At 41.9% G+C, this 20997-nt stretch overlaps 1 protein-coding gene across 5 annotated transcripts in view; it reads right to left on the bottom strand.

The window, feature by feature from the left end:
- The window catches only part of PIP5K1B (phosphatidylinositol-4-phosphate 5-kinase type 1 beta), a 103433-nt gene extending 87441 nt beyond the window's left edge, over positions 1-15992 (bottom strand). The window contains exons 1-2 of one of the 5 annotated variants that reach the window (XM_027722369.2): positions 15600-15682; positions 11486-11613 (exon numbers count right to left, since the gene is read on the bottom strand). The gene's annotated coding sequence lies outside the window, so the exon portion shown is untranslated. Of the gene's footprint in view, positions 1-11485; positions 11668-15599; positions 15693-15722 lie in introns of those variants that run through there. The other 4 variants (XM_039388812.1, XM_027722372.2, XM_027722373.2 and 1 more) reach the window with 4 other exon arrangements.
- Positions 15993-20997: the final 5005 nt, after the last annotated feature.

The raw sequence follows: 20997 nt of genomic DNA, 5'->3' as shown, positions 1-20997 counted from the left end.
CTGAGCTATCCGATCACCTTGTTGTAATCACGTATCTGGGAAAAGCTAACTGTATAAAAGTTAACTCATTTAAATAATAAATTTGGACATCGTCTGATCATATTGATCGTCTGCGCATTGTTCCTGGACTCTTGCCGTCCATAAAGGTCCATTAGATAACACAGATGTTTTACAAGTCAAAATCAACTCTGCACGCTGCTGGAGTTTCTTAGAAACCCTAAAGCACAAGCAGTCTCACAGCCTGCATTTCCTTACCCTGCATATAGACACATAACAGGCAGAGTGCTCCGCTCTGCTGCGGTAACAAACCGCGGGAAACACAATATAGACAGAGGCCTCATCACAGGACATTAGCCTTCCCAGTACTCTCTACACTATACTTCTTCTTTTTGTCAGTTAGCCCTTAAAGGTACATCTCTTGCAGCTTGCTTGTTTAGTCCTTAAGAGTCTCTCATATAAAGAGCTGAACTTTTGCAATCCTCACTTGTGACTCAGCAGATCTTATGGGGTAAGCCCTGATTCACTCCTCACATCCTAGGTTTTAAGGGACAGCTTGTTGCAGAGGATTAAATTGAACTTGACAATCTAAGTGCAAGTTTTTAATAAGCAAAAACTTGTTTAGTCCAGGCCTTATATGCTGCACTTCATGAAATGCTTTTACCTCCAGTGCCTTCACAACAAATCTATGCAACCAGAACTGAGGCTACAAGAATCAGCTGCTGCTTGCTGAACTACTCATTTCCACATAAGGGATAGCTTCAATTCTTCAATAAAATGAAAAGTTGCATCAAGTATGCTTTATAAAAATTGTGTTTGCAAATTTACATTTCATTTTAACTGTGAAGACACAGTATCCAGCAAACCTCATAAAACCTTTAAGAAAACCACTGAAGAATTTTATTTCTCACCCTTCCAAATTTGGGGATGCTCCTGCAAGTCCCATCCTCCAGTATATCACAGACATACTACCATTCTCACCTTGTAGGTTCATACTACACAGTATTTCTCAGAGTTTGCAAAGCCCATTATAAACATAATTTATAGCTGATATGTGGAAGCAACAAATTCACAGAATCAATGTTTATACTGAATACTTCTGAGGTCCCACAAAAACCTCTGATTTCCATCTCCCTGTCTCAGCAGGGAGGTGACTGTTGTTTTATTAGCCAAAGCATCACCAAAACACCCAAGTCAAAAATTGTTTGCTTCCAACTTTTTCAGCTTAAGCTTTGTCTCTAAATGTAATAGTCCCCACTGTGTCAAATGCACTTTGCATAAAAACATAAGATAGAAAATACTAAGAGCACTGCAAGCAAACATCCAAGTATTTCATGTGGTTGCTACTGAAACACAGTTTTAACCCAAGCACTTACTAAATTCCAGTCAGACTCTTGTCACTAGGATCCCTAGAGATTATTGCAAATGGAAAAATTAAGTCTCATTTTTCATTATGCCTAATTACTTACCCTGTCAAACTACTTCATAAACCCCCACATTCCTAGCAATTTTCATGTAATTTGTGATGCTTCAGCACAATATTGCAGTGTCACAAACACTGATAAAAATACTTACATTTCAACAAACAAGCCCCGGAAAGAAACATATGTCCCTGTAATTAGACCTCAAGTTCAACATAAAACTCCTTCTGCTTTGAAGGTCTATGTAAAAATCAAGACATTGTTCAACAGCAGCCAACAAAAATATCCTAAGGCATATTTTGTTTTTAACTCAACTTTTGTGAACCATACTTTTCATCATGGACTTTACCATCATTTGCAGGTATAGTAAAGCAAAACTAAATTCTTCTGTTCATGTAATGCTGTGACCAAAAAAAAAATTCAAACCCAAATAAATAACTTATAAATTACTTCCTACCACAGTCTGATATTACACATCTAGCTTCAGCTGAAGGCAGCGGAAATTGTTACTGTCATTTTAACCTCCAGTTTAACCATTTAAAACAGATGGTGTACTTGTGCGCTTTCATAATTTCCACAGCTAATGATGTTACCCTGATACTGCACATTAAGTCAGAAATATACCAAACATCAAGACTGAGGGAATTTCAGATCATATTTGTTAGCTGCATAAATTCAACCCAAAATTTTATATTATGAACAACATATGAATAGATCAGATAATTTCAGATTAAAATAAACTGAATGTGATTATTTTAGATTTAAGCTCTTCTTTGAACCCCTACAACCAAGGCAGTTTTCTTGAATTTTGCAAAGAGCTATGAGCAGCTTGACACTGCTGTCTTCCACTGACTTTTGAGGCCTTTCTGATCATAAAGTCAGCCTGGTGTAGGGATGCAGTCATAAACAGGTAAAATTCAGCTATGGTAAGAGCTGCAATAATGTCACACATGGAAAAGGTTTTAAAGACATTTTATCTTGAGACTTAGAGACTTTCACTATTCATTTTATGAGTTAAACACACAGACCCAAACCAGATAGAGATTATGAGTGTACATCAGTTCTTTAGGGTACCATGTTACACATACCCCAGACACCCATCTCCTCACAATGATTCATCTGCATCCACACTGCACTGATGTCTGCCTTCTGCCAGCTGTGCATGGGGCACATCTGAGCAGACCCCTGTGCACAAGGCTGATTTAGGGCACTGGCAAGGCTGCCACTGGGAAAACTGCTAGTCAGTAGTAGAATATATTCTCTTCTGCCACACACATAAAAGAAACATGGGCAAGTATGGAAAAGCTATGACCAGGCAGAAGACCCATTTCAATCTGCATCAGAGCACACACCTACCCCTAGCGGGGACTTCCCTTGTTTGCCCAAAGAATACCCAGACAGATCTCACCAGTTCAGCTCCTCCATGTCTGAGAGGGACAGAGTGCGGACGAAAAGAAGCCTGTGCAGCAAACTAACAAAAGGAACATGAGCAGTGGGACCACACAAAAGGGTACTGACTTTCTGTTGTCACAGATTGTAACTTCATAGCAAATCTGGAAACATGAATCATGTTTCTTGAATCCTGAAACTTGAATCAAGTAGTAAGATGCAAAGGGCAATTTTGACTTACAGGCAATCTCTCCAATGTCTATGCACAAACTGGGAGGAGTCAGGATGAGTGATAAAGGTAAGTGTACTTAGTAATTGTGCATAACTTCAAGGCTGCTTACTAGTTAATAATTGACCTCCACATATGGTCAAACAGTTGTTAAAATTATCATTTTTACACCATAGGTAAATAAATAAATTCAAGAACCAAAAATATAAGGCAGGATGCTCCTATGATGCACAACTACTTTAGGGCTGTACCAACTCACAGTTTGATCAAAAATGCACTTAAACTACAGTGATCTTTCTTGAGCAGGTTCAAAGAAGAGCTGTGCAGTACACAACTACTGTAGGAATCCTTACACAACTCTTCCTTTAGAGAAAATAAGGCAAAGAGGGTACTGCTCTCAGATAATCACCTTGACATGTCAATCCTCCACCCTATAGAGTTCCTGTAACTTCCGTGACATAAAGCACGTGAAGCAGAAGCTGGGTAGGTTCAAACACTTTTCAAAAGTATGAAAAGACCAAAATAAACTCAGAGGTCAGTAACATGCAAGACATGCTCTGTTTGTGCTTTAGTACAATGGAGCCCAGGTTCCAAAGAAATCTAGCTAAATCTAGAAACTGGAGTCCCCAAAGGCAGAGCAGACCATGGCCCTTTTTCTTTATAAACAACATTTCTAATTATTCATACAATAAGAAAAAGCTGTTAATGTACATTGCTGAAACACAGTGATAACAATCTCCTTTCTTGGTGTTGCACAGTAAGTTCATCTTACAACACTATCAGCCTTCCCACAGGAAGCACAGTATCTTTTAAAACTAGGAGAGAGCCAAGTGCATGTCACAGATTCTCCTTTATAAATAAACTTATAAAGAGAAGGGGAAAAGTCAGAAGAATAATCAGCAGTGGAATAGTTTAATGACTTACTGGGTTACTACTGGAAAGGAGAAGGAAATTGATCACTTCAGCTGCTTACAGAACACAATCTCAAGTTGAGAACTAGTAACTATAAAGAGTACTTTCAAATGTGTTTCTTCTTTTCTCCTGAAGCTTTGTGTGCTCACTTTTGGCTAACTACAGCACAACAGGAAGCCCTGTGCTCACATAATGATAATAATAACAACCCAGTCTGCTGAGGTAAAGAGACAAAAATGAAGGAAACACTGCCCTCATTGCAGGCTCTGCAGGGGCTGTATTGCCCTCTGTGGGGCTGTAGATGACTTAAAGTGTTAATTCGTTGCTCAAAACCTCCAGTTTTGCTACTCTGCTACAAACAGCTAGTCAAATAACACAGTCCTAGGTAGGATCTGTCTGTTTGCATTAACACTTCAGGCTCCAATACAAGTGTATGCAAAGCACATGACAAAAGTCACATCTAAATATACACCAACACACAACAAAACCTGGCATGTTCTCTATCAGGATAGTAACATAAGGGAAGAGAGGTAACCTTGTAAACACTAAACAAAAGCATGGGACAGCCATAAAAACCCTCCGGTCTAGATAGACACTGCCCATTTTGCATGAGAACACCACAGTACACTGAATCTGCTGTTTCATATGCAGACAATTAAAATATTTCTCCACAGACAGGTCAAAATTAGTTGCCCCTGTTCTACATAATTTCAGACAGAGAGCTTGGGACTGAGCAAAGATAACAGTTTACAATACTTCAGGACTTAATTAAAGCTTTGAGGGCTAACAAGTAGGATGCTCCTCCTACTGCTGGAATTTCTTTTTTCAAACACTTAAGCATAAGACTTTGAATAAAACATCCTTAAGAATACATTTCAGATGAGAAGCAGTACACAAATCATCTTAACCTCAATATTTATAAACTACTCATTCCTTAGTCCTGGCTCTGAAAAAAAAAATATATATATTAAAAAAAGAAGTTAATTCAACAATGAACATTTTAGTAGGTATTCCTATATAAATGAAACAAAAGCAATTTGCCATTAACATTGTCATTTAAGATGTTCTTCTGATTGGATAGATAATTTTATTGAAGAGGTCTGAAACTCTTCCTTCTCAGTATCATCACTAAAACTTTTCCTAAATTCATTGTTTCATTTAGTTACAGCAGAATTTTAGAAGGCACCGTAAAATTACACAGGTATTTGTGTTTTAATTTTAGGTACTTTTATTATCTCATGCTTGGATTCCATTATTTGCGCACCATGTAATAATATTCTATGGGTGGTTTTCTGTCTAGAAAACAGATGCCAAGCTGCCTCTTTAACAATGCCATCTCTGCTTTCTGTGTATGCTAAGAAATTGACAGGCCAGAAGACAAAAGTAGTCCCAGCAGCACATCTCTGTATGCAATCAGCACCACAAATTTCAGCAGAAATCTAACAACCACAGAAAAAGTGATCATGAAAGACTGTGATGCATACTCATCCACATTCCCAGGAGTTTCAGACCATTTCTAGTGGAAAGACCAGCAAAGTAAGGTTCCAATTTAGATTTCTATTGCCACTGAGAAATACATAATAATGTTCTTTCCATTGCAATACTTTAGAGTCCTACTATAGTGATCTATGAATAGCTGGAAAAAGGTTTATAGTGTAAACAAAATCTGATAACATTAAACATACAAGTATCATTATTTAACGAGATGACTTGTTACATCATCATGTTTGTACTAAAAACAAAACCAGAAGCTGTGGAATCTCATGAGAAGGTTTTCTGTTTGCTAGCCAAAAAGATCATCATAATACTTCCTTTGTTTTCATGTTGAACAAAGTGACTTAACTTGGTGGGACATCTCTCTTTCCTCCCAGGAGCTTCCACTACCATTCTGAATGTGAAGTTTCTTTTCCATTAAGTGGAGTGGGGTATAAAGGACTAAAGTACTGGTACCTCAAAGACTTCTGTGTGTGTCTGCCTTCATGCACTGCAATACATCTTATACAGTTATCCATACTGACTTCCACATCACTCAAAATCAAGCAAAGACACCTGTTTTGGCAGAAATTGTGTACTCAGTTTTGTCTTAAGGGTGTGCTCCTTTGTGCAAGGTTGAGCCACACATGCCTTTTTCTTTCCAGACTACTTATTTATCCACAGAAACACTGCTGTATCCACAGAAACACTGGAGATGGGTCAGCTGAGTAAGAGGCACTCTCCACATCACACAAATCAGAACCATCCCCTCTGCTCTCTGAACAGACATATCACAAAGAAATACAGAGAAGACCCCAGTCAGCATCCGCAAGTGTGGATCTGCTGCTTATGGTTTGCACTATGAAAAGTGTAAAGGTATAGTAATCTTTACCTTGACTCACACACCAAAACAGTACACTGCACGGCAATCTCTCTAACAGCATAGAAGGTAAATTTTAGCCCCTCCATCCTCAGAGAAACCTTTCCTAATATGGTCAGCGAACACACTGAAGAAAAAAGTCTGAATAGGACTATTTATTTTCTTAGCAATGTTTTCTTAGAATGATGCAAAAAAATTGTAAATTCAGAAAAATCAGTACATAAGTCCTCTCAAATTTGTAAAACTTTAGAGCAAGAAAAACAGACACTAAAGACCAAGGGCAATAAGAGAGCTGGCACATCTCTCGACTGAGCTGTGGATGTCAAATTTGACACTGAAGTAACTTTAAGAAACAAAGTGATCCAAAAAACTTTGTCAGAACCAAACAGCAGTACTGAAAACAAAGTTCAGTGTTCTTACTTGAGACAGTTTTGGTTCCATGTATTGCTACCCGCCACGCTGTAAACTTGGGCATGGCTCATACAAACAGTGCATTACTCTCAGCAAAAGGCTTTGACTCATGACACATTAAGACCAAGACTTTAATTAGGTACAAAAGGGAGAGAGCATTTGCAGACACTTTCAAGGTAGAAAGTTATCTTAGAAGTAACCAGGAAATCCCACAATCTTTCCATGTAGTTCAAAATTTTCAAATATAGCTCTAACAGGAAGCCCACAAATTTTTAAACTCCTTTTTAATAGTCCTACAATTTCACAGCTTGGGTTAGAGAAGGTACGTAACAGTGAAGATTGCTCTCTTGGCCCCAAGTAAATAACTTAATTAATCTTCTAATTGGAGATGGGCAGCAGTGATGACTGCAATGGATTTGCACATTACCCAAATGAAAACTTGGCTGCTTCCAGTTTCTCTGGGTCATGAGTGCTTAGAATGTTTTACCAGCAACTAAGTTTGCTTGCAGGGAAAAAAAGGCAAACAAAGAAAACACATTTCCCAAATTTTGTAAGCTAGCAGATGATAAACTGTGCTCCCAATCACTCTGAGACCAGGAGAAATCCTCCGTAAGCTAAAAAAACCACAAAAAAACCCAAAAACCAAACCATTTGACTCACAGCCTGTGACTCTACTATTGCCATCAGTAATGAGGAAAACACAGTCTTAGACATGCTATCTCATTCACTTAGTCCTCTTCGTGAACTGAAAAAAAAAAAAAATCAAACTTACATTTGGAGAAGAAAAAACAGTTTGTAATGAATCCAAGAGGAAAGACTTATTTGCTCTCATGGTCTAGTGGCTAATGGCAGGAGACTTCACAGGAGTTTACATAATTAAATGGAAGTACCATTCCAACACTGGGAAACCTTTCTGCACGTGGCAGTCAGCAAAAGCAGCAAACACAGAACAGAGGCCAGCACAGACCAGCCTCAGTAGAGGGCTGGGACTCCCATCAGGTTGCCACCCTTGGTATCTCTCTGCTCCCCCAGCTGCTGCTGCTGGCAATAGCTACGCTGAGACCTGCAAAGTGACAGGCACACTCCTGCTACAATTAATCACAGAATCATAGAATTGTTTGGGTTGGAAGGAACCTTATGGATCATCTAGTTCCAACTCCCCTGGCCACTAGACCACATTGCTCAGTGCCCCATCCAACCTCACTCTGAATACTTCCAGAGATAGAGCATCCACAATTTCTCTACGCAACTTGTTCCAGTTTCTTATCACCTTCACAAAAAAGAATTTTTTCATGATATCTAATGTAAATCTACCCTCTTTCAGCTTAAAGCCATTCCCCCCTGTCCTATCACTACAGGTTTTTATCAGAAGTCCCTCATCAGCTTTCTTACAGGCCCCCTTTATGTACTAGAAGACTGCTCTAAGGTCTTCCTGAAGCCTTCTCTTCTCTAGGCTGAACATCCCCATTCAGCTTGTCTTCATAGGAGAGGTGCTTCAACACTCTCATCATCTTTGTGGCCTTCCTTTGGACTTGCTCAACAGGTCTGTGCCCTTGTTGCCCCCCCCACCGCCCTGAGCTGGACATAGCATTCCAGGTGGGGTCTCACCAGAACAGAGTAGAGGGCAAAATCCCCTCTCTCACTCTGCTGGCCATGCTGCTTTGATGCTGCCCAGGATGTGGTTGGCCCTTGGGCTGCGAGCACACATTGGTGGCTCATGTCCAGCTTCTCATCCACCAGTACCCCAAAGTCCTTCTCTTCAGGGCTACTCTCAATCCATTCTCCACCCAGCCTGTATTTGTGTTCGGGATTGCCCCAACCCAGGTGCAGGACCTTGCACTTGGTATTGTTGAATTTCATGAGCTTCACATGAGGTTCTTAAGCGTCCTATTAGATGACATCCCTTCCTTCCAGGATGTTGACCACACCACCCAGTTGGTGTTGTTGGCACACTTGCTGAGGATGCAGTTGATCCCACTGTCCATGTTGCAAAGATGCTAAGCAGCGCCAGTCCCAATACCAATACCCGAGGACGCCACTCATCACTGGCCTCCATCTGTACACTGAGCCTTTGACTGTAACTCTTGAGTGTGACCCTCATCCACCAAATCCATGTCTCTTCAGTTTAGAAACAAGGATGTCATATGGGACAGTGTTAAATGTTTTGCGTGTCAGTTGCTCTTCTTTTAACCACTCATTCCATTACACCATTGTAGAACGCCATCAAATTTTCAGGTACAATTTACCCTAGTGAAGCCATGTTGGCTGGAACCAATCACCTCCTTATTTTCCACATGCCTGAGCATAGTTTCCAGGAGGATCTATGCCATGATCTTGCTAGGCACAGAGGTGAGACTGACTGGCCTGTAGCTCTGAGCAAGCTTGAGCTGGCTTCCTGCCAAGTCTCCAAATGCTCAGTGAAAGCCCCTGCCCTCCCTCCCCCTTTGGGCAAAGAGAGGAAAGGAAAAAAAAAAATTATACAAACTGAGAGAAACCGAAATCAACTGGATTATATAAAAAATACATATTTACAATTATATATATTATTTGAATATATATATTGTACATACAATAGGGAGCTCCCGAGGGGGAAAAAGGGAAAAGGGGGAGGGAAACAGGGATAAAAACTAAAAACAAATATCCTCCAAATACGCCCGTTAATAGAGAGCTTGCGGATAAGCACAAAAAAATGGATTAAATACTTTCCTGAATGGGACAGAAGAACTGTTCGAGGCACCAGCCAACTTCCCCACACCTCCTGGAGGGACCGGAGATAACAGCAGGTCTGAGCAGCAGGCCCTGGCCTATACAAGCAAAGCCTGTCTATGGAGAGACCTGTCACCTTCAGCCACTGGAAGAGAGAAGAGAGCGAACTCTCTTATCTGCACCTTTTTATATGTTGTGTTACGGAAAGAGATGATATGGAATAGTTCCTTAGATTTCTGACCCCGTTGCTAAGGAAGGCCTAAAAAATCCAAGAGCCAACCCACTACAAGCTCCTTGTAGTTAAGCTATCATTTACCTGCATGGATGTATCCTCTGGCATTTAGCTGACTCACACTAGTACTCAGGCCAAGAACTTCTTTCAAAAATAAACTCAGCAGGAGAAAAAAGCAAATAACTTTCCCAGATAGTGAGGGATGGGAAGTTCCGGGTACAAAACAGTCCAAGAAGAATCCAGCCCATTCACAACTTGGCAGGCACCGGTCTCACCTTGGGCTTTGCTACAGAGTAGCAAAGTAGCTACTTTTTCTACAACTAGCAGCAACAAGGAGGGGAAAAGCCCAAACAGGCACAGAAAGCGAGATTCAGACTGGGAACATGGTGAAGGCAACAGCTCTTGCAACCAAGCAACACGTTTCTCTCTCCTGAATAGATTACAGGAACACCAACAGCAATCTCACGTTACCTTCTCAAGAGCACTCAAGGTCTCACTCCATTAATTCCGCTTCTCTTATGCCTCTCCACTGCTATTTACACCCCCCACAGCACAACCTCACAAATGCGGGTTGAACCTTCAAATTGCACCAGTTAAAGAGCCAGTTGAACATCACTAATTTCTTTTGTTCTTGCAAAGTTATTTTTAATCCACATCAGTTCAGTGATCTGATATTATCACAAAGCTTACCAACAGTTGTGCAACCACAGCCAAAAGAGTGGCAAACTGCCATAACAGCTGTAGTATTTTTAAGTCAGCTTTGGTGCTGAAGGGAACATCCCACTAAACTGCACTGCTCATCAAGCTGTAAACTTAAATGTCAGAAGTTTCCTTCAGTTCAGATGGCACAGCTATATTTCTGGAGTTGTGAACAAGACTTAATAACTGTAAACTGCTGCAAATAACAGCAATATTTGTACTATTGAATTGTGCAGATTTTTTTAAGTATTTGTGCAATTGAAGCATCTTTATATTTGTGTCCATTATGCTTAATGTAACTGTGATCATAACCAGAAGCTCTAGACAAAGGACATCAAGACAGACCTTTCAATTTATATTTTCCCTTGCCAGAAAACTGCCAATTCCTAAGTTTGTACAGAGATAAAAGGAGCCAAGTGGAACCCAATTCCAGAAGCCTGATACTTTTTTTCATAGATGAGTTCTATGATGCACAGTGAACTTCTCTCCACTAGGAGAGGATAAAAATCATTGTACTATCACTGGGTGATCACCTGCAGACACATGCTTCTTATACAGCACTGGATGAACCTTTCAGCCTCTGTGCCTCAGTTCCACAGTGTGCAATATGTGCATTCCCTGGCCTCAAAGAGACATTTTTAAAAGTATATCATTATCTCTAGAATTTCAAATACTGCAATAACAAGGATCTCATGAAAACAAAAGGGTACCAAACGCAGGGGGATGGCCAGGTGGCATGCAGACACAAAATACATGAATCTTGAGCTAAGGGGGCTAGCAATAAAAATGAGCACAGTTAATAAAATGGCCATCGTACAGTACCTGCATTATTAGACAAAAGCATCCTATGACTGTGCACATACACAACACCACACAAAATTTTGCAAGTAACTTGCTTTTTGACTATGATGCAGATCACAGCTGTGACACATTGAAGAAACTGCTGCTAGCTTACTCTTACTTTTAGTTTCTATAAATCTCATATTTCAAAATACAAAACACAAGCACATCTAGACAATAGTGAAAATATACAAGGCACTTGCAACACCTACAACTTTCTCTATTTCACTGATCACAAATAAAACAGCCAGTTTTACAGCAAGGAGAAAATAACAACAAAACGGTAAATACAGTACCTCACAACAGGTTGATAGTTTTCTAGTTCACAAGTGGAGAGTGGAAGATAAAAAGTGAAATTTCCAGCTCATTGAAGGAGGACTTGAAGTTTCTTGCTCACATACAAGGAGAAAAACCTCTTTTTGCACTGTACCAATGTGAAGAATAAGACAAGACACATGACCACATAAGCACAGCAGGAATCTGCAATGACAAATCAGACACTTGATCTATTTAGAGAAAATTAAATTTAGAATATCAGTGGTGAGGGCCCATGTGAGAGACTGAAATGTTAAGGGTTAATGACTCAAACAATCGGCCTATTATTAACAAGAACCTTCAGCAGTGGGTTATAACAGCCCATAACAAGTAGGTACAGTACAAAATGGATTCAAACACAAATTACACTTAGAGAAGGAATGGTCCAAGCTGTACCTAATACTGGATGGCAGAGGAGACGTGAACAGCATGTTCCCGATCCCTGCTTAGTACTGTCAGCAAAGACTTCATTTAGAAAAGCATTCCATTGCTTTTAACTTCTGTAGAGTTTTCTATTAAGCAGCATGGAGTTTTAAATAATAAAACATATACCAAGCTGCTAATTTTTATGCTTTTAAATGCACATTTTATTTCGCTTGATCAGTGAAGTTTGCTTTTTAGCTTCCACAGTATATAAATTTCAAATACAGCACCACATAATTACCAGCAGTAGAATCACAGAATATTTTAGGTTGAAAAAGACACTTAAGATCACTGAGTCCAGCTGTTAAGCTAACCATGCCAGGTCCACTACTAAACCATGTCCCTAAGTACCACATCTACATGTCTTTTGAATACCTCCAGGGATGGTGACTCAGCCACTTCCCTGGGCACCCTGTTCCAAAGTCTGACCACCACTATTTTTTCCTAATATCTTATCTAAACTCCCTTGGTGCAGCTTAAGGCCATTTCCTCTTGCCCTATCACTTGTTACTTGGGAGAGGAGAACAAGCCCCACCTAGATACAACCTCCTTTCAAGTAATTGTAGAGAGCGATAAAGTCTCCCCTGAACCTTCTTTTCTCCAGACAAAACAATCCCAGCTCCCTCAGTTGCTCTTCATAGGATTTGTGTTCCAGACCCTTCAAAAGCTTCACTGCCCTTTCTCTGGACTCACTCCAGCACCTCCATATCTGTCCTGTAGTGAGTGATGGGCCCAAAACTGAACACAGGATTCGAGGTTAGGCCCCACCAGTGCCAAGTACAGCAGGAGAATCACTTCCCTGGGTCCTGCTGGCCAAACTATTGTTGATATAAGTCAGGGTGCCACTGGCCTTCTTGGCCACCTGGGCACTCTGTTGGCTCATATTCAGCTGCTGCCCACCAGCACCCCAGGTCCTTTCCCACCAGGCAGCTTCCCAGCCACTCTCCCCCAAGCCTGGATTGCTGCCTGGGGTTGTTGTGACCTAAGAGCAGGACCCAGCACTTGCCCTTGTTGAATCTCATGCCACTGGCCCTGGCCCATCTATCTAGGCCTGTCCAGATCCCTGTGCAGGGCCTTCCTACCCTCCAGCAGATCAGCACTCCTGCCCAACTTGGTGTTGTCTGTGTACTTATTGAGGGTACACTTGATCTCCTCATGCAGATCATCAATAAAAATATTAAATAGAACCAATACTGAGGCCTGGGAAACACCACTTGTGACCAGCCACCAGCTGGATGTAAATCCATTTACCACCACTCTCTGGGCTCAGCTATCCAGCCAGTTTTTTTAACCAGCAAAGAGTGCACCTGTCTAAGCCATGGGCTGCCAGTTTCTCAGGAGAATGATGTGGGAGACAGTGTCTTAGGCTATCTACTAAAGTCCAGGTAGGCTATATCAACAGCCTTTACTTAACCCACTAAGCAGGTCACCTTCTCACAGAAGGTGAACAAGTAAGCAAAGTAATAACACTGCAACACCAACAAGTATACCTTGTTCAACTATTGTGTAAGACAAAGGCAGGCTCTCAGTAATTGCTAGCACAGCACGTATCATGGAGGGTGCTGAAGCTGCGCCAGAGTTTATCCACCCTTAAAACAAAACGTGAACTGGGGGGGAGAAGGGGAGGCAGCATCTTACAGACAGGTGCCTAAGGAAAAGCTTTTGCCAGTTTCTACCCTAAAGGAGGCAAGAATGCCAAGACACTTAAAGTGCCTTGGTTACACAGAACATAAACACACAGATTAAGTACAGCACATTCAGGACTGCAAGAATCAGTAAGCATATTTTCAATAGTATATGGAGCACATTATGTGACCACAGAGGAAGTACTTTTTGTAGTTTCTAGCCTATTCTGTTGGTGTCAGAAGTAAAAAAAAGAAATGCCTTAGCTACCTAAGAAGATAAGAAACAACACTAAGAAAAATCAGCACAATTCCACAAACACACACTATTGCAGTAAACCACGTTTAAATTTTCCCAATATCAAGAACACCCAAACACATAACTAAAGACAGCCTTAAACCTGCACCAAATGAACTAGGTGAAAGAAACCTCCTGCTGTTTTTAATGATTCAAGGATCAATTCCTAGATTTAGAATATGATTTTCAACTCCCTGTTTTATGTAATTTGGGGAAGGGAAGAATCCAGTAAAGAGATGAAATACAGTAAAAATTAATTAAGAGGAACATTTTTACAGTTCTGTTTTATTTTTCCCTCAATAAATAAATTATTAGAAACTGATCTTTCAAAACAAAAGAGATGCAAATAATTGTGTTCAATTTTGGTTTTCTTGAATCAGTTTTGAGATAGGTATAAGGAAAAGACCCAGTCGATTATGCACAGGAAAAAGTATCTGGATGGAGAAAGAGATGTGACCAATTAAGCACTATTTATGTTGTGGAAGAGTCAGAGTAACAACCACATAAGGCATTCAACAGAATATGTATTCTCTGCTTTGAAGGTGGAAAAATTTTGAGATCATTTAATGAACTTTGTTGTAAAGCATCTCCATCATAATAAACATCCCATAAATTTACATTGAGATATAAAAAAAGCCCAGTGGATTCTACTGTATACATTCATGAATTCCCAAACTGCCAATGCCCCTTATGTTAGGTTCATTTTAAGAAGAGTTTCTGTGGTTTTAATTTTGATCTGAGCCCTCCTCCACCTTACATTATCCAAATGTTAGCTCAAAATATTTACACAAATACAAAACTCTCATCATTTTGTTAAATGGAAGGAAACAAACCCACTGTTTCTTCACCATATGGAATATCCTTCTAGAAGCAACACGAAACACGTATATTTACATTTCCTTTGGGAGAGCTAACAACATCCATACCAAGTTTTCCTTAAGCAACAGCAGGTACCATAGTTCAGCTTTGAAGAGACAGCATTAAAGAGAAAAGGGCGCGGGTGACAACCCAAAAACCTCTGATCACTTAAGCAGGATACTGGATGCTACTTTGTGGTAGTAACTGGTAAGTTTACTATTTAAAGACTTTCCTGCTGTCGGATCCTATTCAGCAAAATCAGCGTCTTGGGCAGAGACGCCTCAGTCCAGCCCCTCTCTCTCCGCGGCGGCGCCCAGCCGGACCTCCAAGGGGACGGGCTGCGCGCACCTGGAAAAGCCCGTTCAGCCACAGCACAGTTCAATCCTGAAAGAACTAGCGCCTCAGGCATGCAGGAACCTACTCCTCACCATTCTCTCACAGGCTGTTGGGTATGTTTTTTCCTTAAAAAGCTGCAGTCCCACAATTACTAGACTTAAAAGTCTGTGGAACTTCACAGAAACACACATACACACACACCCCCCAAAACAACCAACACACACACAAAAAGCACAGGACTGAGACACGTTTTCTGCCAGTCCTTTAAGGCCTCGGGTGCCGGCGGTGCTCCCGGCGGGGACAGGGACTCTCCGCTCCCGGTGCGGCTCAGCACCTGCCCCAGCCCGGCTCCGAGGCCCCGTCGGCCTCAAACCTGCGCCGCCCGCCTTCTCCCACAGCTCCGCTCCCCGGGGCCGAACCGAACAGCCCTACAAAACGCAGCCAGACAAACCCGGAGAGCCCTCGCCGCAGTTCCCGGGCACGTCGCGCCCGCCCGGCGGGGGGGACCCACGGCACGGAGCACCCGCGCCGCCCGCACCGCCCGCGCCCAGCCCTCACCGCCGTCTGCGGGGCGTCCGCCCCCCGCAGCCTCTGGCGCCCGGCCGAGCCGCCCAGGACGGAGCGGGGACCCCCCGCTGCCGCCCCTGACCCTCCCGGCCGGCAACGCCGCACTCCCCTCACCTCCAGCGCTGGCGGATGGCGGCAGGAGGCGGTGCTGAGGGAGGGCTCCTCCCGCGAGCGACTCTTTACGCCCGTCCGTCCCATGGGCGAGACGGCGGGACAGCTCGGTGGGCGCTCGGAGAGCCCTTCCCGCCAGTCCCGCGGCCCTGGCCGCCTTCCCTCGCCCTTTGCCGGCTCTCGCCCTGCGGGTGCGGGTGCTGGTGCTCTGGGCGCAGGAGGTTGTTTGCGGCGCGGGGGAGCGGCTGGGGGTTGGCCGTCCCGGGTCCGCGGGAGACACGGCTGCGAGGGGCCGTAGAGGGCTGCGAGCTACTCTGAGGTGCGAGGCTGTGGTGGTGCACAGAAGTGTGAGAACACCTGTTGGCCCGTTCCGGCAAAGGGAGCTCTGGCTCCATTGCCAGCCCACTGTTTATAGAATCGTAGAATGTTGAGGGGTTGGAATGGACCTTAAAGAACATCTAGTCCCAACTGCCCCTGCCGTTAGACCTCCCATTAGACAAGGTTGCTCAAGGCCTTATCCAGCATGGCTTTGAACGCTGCCAGAGTTGGGGCATCCACCACCGCTCTGGGCAACCTGTTCCAGTGCCTCACCATTCTCACAGTTAAAAATTTCTTCCGTATATCTAGCTTGGATTTCCCCTCTTTCAGTTTGTACCCATTACTCCTTGTCCTATCACTACAGTTCCCAATGAAGAGTCCCTCCCTGGCTTCCCTGTAGGCCCTCTTCAGATACTGGAAGGTTGCTGTGAGGTCTCCATGCAAACTTCTCTTCCCCAGGCTGAACAACCCCAACTTTCTCAGCCTGTCTTAGCCCCTATTCTCAACCACTGTTCAGGGTTGAATCTGTCAGCCTGGACTGGGAAGTTCACCTTCCCTACCTCTCGCTTCATTTCTCCAGGATTGCACTCATTCATTGCACATGAGCTTCAAGTACTGCCAGTCATATAGAGCTACTTTTGGGCTGGTCACCAGGAGACCGTGTCATGGGCAGGACACATGAGAATAACCACCAGCAGCATCCACCTGGTCATCCCCATCTGTGCTGAGAAGGCCAAAACTACAAGTTGTTAATCCCCCCAACATTATGTATTTTCCAGGTTTAGGTTTTGCAGGCCTCAGGAGAAAAATGAGCGGGAAGAATTGAGGAGGAGGACCGTGAAGAAGGCTACAAATCAGTGTAGATGAATGACTGTGGAAAGCAAGCTGGGAGAACAAATGTGCAAAGATTTCTTGCAGAAGAAAATTATAGGTTGAACACTGCTGTGTTCAAGAGAATGTCTGTCCTACAGGGCCCTGGGCTTTTATCAGGGAGCAGAGTGCTGGGTCTGTACCCATGCCGTTGTGACTCAGGGCTGAACAGGTGACAGCCTGCTCCCTGCTTGAGAATGGTTAAGAACCCTAAGCAGCTGCTCAGGACCTTCTTATTCCTGGTAGAATAGACTACTCCCAAGCTACACAACATGGGTGCATAATAGCTCTGAATTTATAGCTGTTATTACTGATATCGGACAGGCTGACTCATGCACATTGAATTCCAAGTGCAGAAGGAACTATTGTATGCTTGCACACATTAAAGAAAAGAAATATCATAGCCTTTCAGTGTTCTACTTCCATTTTTTCTTCCATTTTGTTCAAGGTCCTTACTTCAGTCTGTTTTTTATATGCTACAGTATTGATAAAAAATGAGAGCAAAATATCTTCATCATATGTTTACTCGGACTTACGTGCAGTAGTCACGTCACTTAAAAGATAGTGGCTTCCCTAAGTCAGAGCTGCAAGAGAGATTCCTGATAAACTAGCTTCTGCTCTCATCCACTGCTGCTTCAGTTTCTGCTTTTTACAGCAGTAGGAGTACAGTGGTTCATATACACTGCAGTCAGATATGCCATCTGGCTCAGCTCTGAATCTTTAGAGTGGATGGCATTTGTTTAATGTATTCAAAATCTGCAGCATTAACTAGCTCATGTTATATGAGTATTTGGAAGATGACTGAGAATAGACCATCAGGTCTTCTCAAAATTTCCTTTCAGATTTTTAAGGTGGGCTGCTTCTCATTACATTTAACTTCAAAAAGCAAGACTGAACTGTCTTAAAGAACTTTTGCAAAAGAAGTTTTAAGAACTGCAGATAGCAGTGACACTGGTTATATGAAATGAACAGTAACAGGTCCTGTCCCAAGAGTGGACTACCTGCAAAAAAGCATCCTAAAGTAAGAGAGAGTTTCTTTCTGCTGAACTAAACAAGTACCTGAATGTTTTCTTCCACTCATGCATGCACTCAGTAACAATGCTTGTTATATGATGTCAGTAAACTCTCAGTAAATGACAAGTTATGAATCTCAGTGACCAGGTTTTTCTCCTCACGCTGCCAGGGTGTCCTCACAGTGCCCTGGGGTCTGCCAGCTGCCTGCAGATATATGAAAAACAGCCTGATAGGAGCTGCCACTAGTTGTGATAGCAAATTGCTTGTTACAATCTAATTTTCTGCAGTTATCATTTTGGTAGATTGCCCTTGACATGGATTATTCCCAGCTGGCAACCAAGCCTCATGCAGCCACTGATTCACTCCCCCTCAGAGTGGGGTTGGTGAGAGAATTGGAAGAGTAAAAGTGAGAAAACTCACGAGTTGAAATGAACACAGTTTAATAGGTTATGCAAAAGCTGTGTACACAAGTAAAGCAAAACAAGGAATTCTTTCACCGTTTCTCATGGGCAGGCAAATGTTAAGCCACCCCAGGAAAGAGGGGTTTCATCAATTGTAACATTGACTTGGGAAGACAAACATTATCCCACTCAATGTCCCAACCCCTTCCTTCTTCCCTCAGCTTTATATGCTGAATATGCATTCTGTGGTGTGGAATATCCCTTGGGTCAGGTGTCCCGACTGTGTCCCCTCCCAATTTCTTCTGCACCTCCTTGGTGGAGTGGTGGGAAGACCAGTAAAGGCCTTGATGCTGTGTAAATGCTGCTCAGTAGTAACAAAAACGTCCCTGAGTTATCAACACTGTTTCCAGCACAAATCCAAAACACAACTTCCTACTAACTACTGTGAAGAACACTAAGTCTTCCCCAGCCAAAATTCCATGCTGAATTCCAGGCTAACACTTTATGCTGCTTATACCATATGACCTAGTTAGGTAACTGCAGAAAATCTGGAGCTGTAAGTGGTAACTGGACACACTTTTTTTATTTGTATAATCACTGTTTGATGAGATTGATGATGATGTTTATGTAAAGGATATTTACGACATTCCATAGCCAAAGTATTTTTTCCACAAAATATCTAAGTTGAGAAAAGAGCCGTTATTTAGTTTTATATATGGGTGACTGACGACATGTATTGACAATACACTGAAGTCAGTTTTAAGACTCAAAGTTCCAAATCAAAAATGCTGTGGCAGAGCGATGGTCTGGTATAAACACGCTTTTCTGGTTGAGGCTCTTTGGGACAATTTATGTGAAGTAGATTTATGCTCATGATTTTTTACCTTTCTACCTGAAAAACTTATGTTCTTGGTGATGTGGAGAGAATTGCAATTGTGTGCCATACCTAAGCCAGAACAAGTTTATGCTAGCGGGAGAGCCAGTGGTGCACAGAACTGGGATGAATTTTGCTGAAACAATAAGTCATTGCAGCTGGATCATATTGCCAATGCAGAACACTTAACATTTTTATTGCATCTTCACTTTGTCAAAACATTTGCACAAGGATAGCAGTACAGAGTGCTCAGTCACTGCTGGATACTTAATGGGAGTTCCAGGTGTCACTACCAGAGGAGTGAGATCAGATGACCAAAGTAATTTTTTTTGTCTTGAAATCCATGAACCAGTATTGATCTGACCTACTAACTGTGGGAGTTCAGCATATAGAGTCCAGAACATGCACAGTGAGTATATTAGGCCCACACTAGTAATTTCATTTTTACTTTCCTTTGGTTTTACATATCTTGTAAACATGGACCAATTTTTGAAGGAAAGTTGGAAAGTTACATATAAGATTTACTTTCCTCAACATTAAAAAAAAAGGATTTCTAGAAATCTGCAAATGAAGTAACGGGGGTAAATCAGAGTCTTGTGAGTAGCAATGGGTAATAAAGTCTTCTGAATCAAAAAGCTCCCTTTAGAACATGACTTATGCAGGACGTAAAACTTAACATACTGTTTCAAGGCAGACAATTCTGTGACATGTTACTTGGGAGAGATTTTTTTTCCCCCTAGAAATGTATAGAAATACAGAGAGTTCTGTTTCTTCTCTTAATTAAAATAAGCAATTTTCTTCACCATGTTCCTCTCCCACCATGTCTTTAAAGAGCATGCAAGATTACATTAAGAAGCAAAACCAGACTGTTTTCCAGTTCTAGTGATTTGATCAGCTTATGAAAATAATAAAAAGGGTATATATTAACATAGTATTAAGCATGTTCATTAAGGATGCACTTTACAGGGGATTAAAATTCATTGGCGTCCTATATTTGTCTGAATATTCAAGGGCAACTTCTCCTTTCTGTCTAGTAATTTAAGAACATAAACTTTTTATGCTCTTACGTACTATGAAGGAGATATGAGCTATGTCATATCAACATGTCAACACTAAGCCTGCATTTTATTTGCTGAGAACAAGGGCAGAAAAGAAGGCCTTATAAAACAGTCCAGAGTGCTTTTAATAAAACATATTTTATTCAATTGGGATTACCTGGATTTCTGATGACTCCTTTCAGAAGATCATGAGTTTTTGGTATCTAAAAACTGATATCTAAGAACCTCCTCCCCTGCCTTCTTCTTTCATTTGTTTTCTACTCCACAAGCAAAGTAGCACAACAAAGCACTCAGCTTTGCTCTAGAAATCAAAGAGCTCTTTATACAGCTATTCACATTAGCCATGGTCATTCAGATAAACTTTGTCTAAAGTTGACAACTCAATCATCCTGATCCCTTCCTTTGAACAGAACTGCCATTTTTGTGCCGTTGACATTACTATTCTGAACAGAACAGGTGCACTTTTCTGAAACCAGTGAAATATGGGAAACTGTTTCTTCCATTAATCATTTTCTTCAGTCCAGCTAAGATTACAAACAGATTCAGTCTTTCTGGATTCCTCATCCACCACTGCATCCTTTTAGCCACCTACATCACTGCATTTGTCCTACTTAGTGAACAGTTCTGCAATAAGCTGGATTTTTTTGATTGTTCTTGTAACTATGAGGCTGCGGAGCATGCCTAGATGGTGCTATTAACATGTAGACAGTACTTCCAGTCTGAGTGTTGCCAATATTTCCTGT

This window comes from Pipra filicauda, unplaced genomic scaffold, assembly GCF_003945595.2.
Source record: "Pipra filicauda isolate LSUMZ 115617 unplaced genomic scaffold, ASM394559v2 scaffold68_size4259465_pilon, whole genome shotgun sequence".
Taxonomy (NCBI): Eukaryota; Metazoa; Chordata; class Aves; order Passeriformes; family Pipridae; genus Pipra; species Pipra filicauda.
Note: the sequence above shows the minus strand (reverse complement) of the source record. Positions and strands in the feature narration are given on the sequence as shown.